Raw genomic sequence first — 2,475 nt, 5'->3', positions numbered from 1 at the left:
CCAACTGCCAGGGGATCTTTTACGTGCATTCCAATATATACACGGGACCTCGGTTTTTCGTCTCATCCGATGGACTAGACAGCTGTCCTTGTCACGCCCTCCGTCCTGCATCACTGACAAGGGGAACCACGCCGGGAAATCTGGATGAACTTTCTCGGCCAATGCAGGGATCGAACACCCGACCTCCAGGCTAGCGAGCCAGCGCCTTACCCACTTAGCCACGTGATCCCCCCCTTTAAAGGAGCTAAACCTTTAACTCAATATTTTCCAAAGAATAGAACTATAAGCCTTAGAGCTATAAGCCCTATAAACCTATATTAACATTTTCATCATTTGAAACCTTTCATTTTCGAATATTATGGAAATATTGAGTTAGAGACTTAGCTCCTTTAATATCTAAAACAGTGAAGCAAACAATTGTGGTCTGGAACCAAATGGCAAACTAATAAATTATTACCTCCCGTAAATGGCTATTTAAAGCAAGTTATATTCTACTGTATCGAAACAACTATCTAACTATGCAATTAGGACGAAACGACCGCAAGCCAAACCCACTCCCCGGTTCGATGTTCCAAAAAAACTAGGTCAATACCGCGAAGTAAATAAACCACGATTTTTCAAGAGAGAAAGATTTATGTAGCTTGATCTGAAATTACATCGCACGCGGTAGAAATTAAAGGGATGACATTTCCAGGTAGGTCGCTAAGTTTTAACCACTTTAATTAAAAACTGAAGAAACAGCAAGCACTTTTCAGGTCGTAGTGTCATCTTGCACGGACTAAATTAACGCACATGCTGCTCTACTTTTTTATAACCTTATAATCAACAATTATTGGCTAAAACGTACATGTTACTGTAATATGAATGTATGAAAGTGTTTTAGGTAGAATTTCTAAATCAAATTATTGTAATTTCTAATCAATTATTTTCGGTGAAATACCCGGACAGTCAAAATTAAACTCCAGACGTTTACGTATGCTTAGTCCATTCTACACGTTTGTTTAATTATTATTTTGTCGTTTATGAATCAATCGGTACTAATTACTGCTCCACTGTCTTTTTATGATATGATTTAATTTGTTCATCACAATCTGGCAAAATACAGATCTATATTTCGTTCCGTTTTTTTATACTTTCTATGGCCTACACTACATGAAGATCTGACCGGTTGTACTGGAAGGAAGCGTCAGGGTTCGTACGAGCGGCTTTTCACCCTATGACGTAAGGCATTGATCAATCACAAAGCCGTATATATAGGGCTTTGATCAATCAGCGTTGACGTTACTAGAGGTTTACCCACAGTTCCGTGCATCAAACGCCAAGAACTCGCCGTAACAGACCGTTTCATTGACTAATCCCTCACTTCAACCAGAACGCCGGTAATATAATATCCCTTCCAGATCCTATTGTAGTGAAGACAAGTGAAACGAATTTTTTAACTATAAAAACGAAACGAAATAGGATCTGTGTTTTAATCATTGTGTTCATCACAAATGGCACCTGAAACCATAGAATACTCGACTCGAGTAGTGATTATAAATTGTTCACTATGTCTGAAATATTGGATATAAGGATCCTATATTTTCACAGCAAGATAATAACATCAATATTGGTCGAAACGGACCAATATTGAATTCTAATTCATGTTTTTAATTTCAAATATTATTGAAAATATATAGTTAGAGGTTTCGTTCCTTTAATATTGGCCCAGTTCTGTATACAAAGATATGATGAACTCAAAATATTCACCATCCTTCCCAGACTATATCGTCAAAACAAGCCAGCACCATATGTAATCTTCGCTATAATCTTTGATTTCCTATTATACCGGGGGGATCAGGTGGCTAAGTGGGTAAGGCGCTGGCTCGTTAGCCTGGAGGTCGGGTGTTCGATTCCTGCATTGGCCGAGAAAGTTCATCCAGATTTTCCGGCGTGGTTCCCCCTTGTCAGCGATGCAGGACGGAGGGCCTGACAAGGACAGCTGTCTAGTCCTTCGGTTGAGACGAAAAACCGAGGTCCCGTGTATACATTGGAATCCACTAAAAGGTTCCCTGGCAGTTGGAATTCGATATAAGAGTAGGCGATGGTGCCGCTGCCCGGGCAAAAGTTCCCTCATAGCACACTGCATGGCGTATGCCCGTCTTCATTAGCCCAGCATAGGAGCAGAACAGTAGGACGTTAAACCCCATTTCATTTCATTCATTTCCTATTATACCGTTAATATTTTGATTTTATTTTTTAAATTAATGTTCAACAATTCATTTAAATACATTTTAGCGCGAACAATGCCATGATAAAATAGATATTGTACAATAAATGCAAATTACGATCGACGGCTTTACTGTGTAACACCTTTAGGAAATTTACGGTAAATGCCTAACACGTTCTAATGACTGTCATATGTCAAACAATGAATATTTTAAGCATTGCCATTTTGTCATCATAAATACCATAAGTTCTTTTTATTTCAGTATA

The sequence above is a fragment of the Patella vulgata genome, chromosome 5, assembly GCF_932274485.2.
Source record: "Patella vulgata chromosome 5, xgPatVulg1.2, whole genome shotgun sequence".
Classification (NCBI taxonomy): Eukaryota; Metazoa; Mollusca; class Gastropoda; family Patellidae; genus Patella; species Patella vulgata.
The sequence above is the reverse complement of the archived record's forward strand: the minus strand, read 5'-3'. Positions refer to the sequence as shown.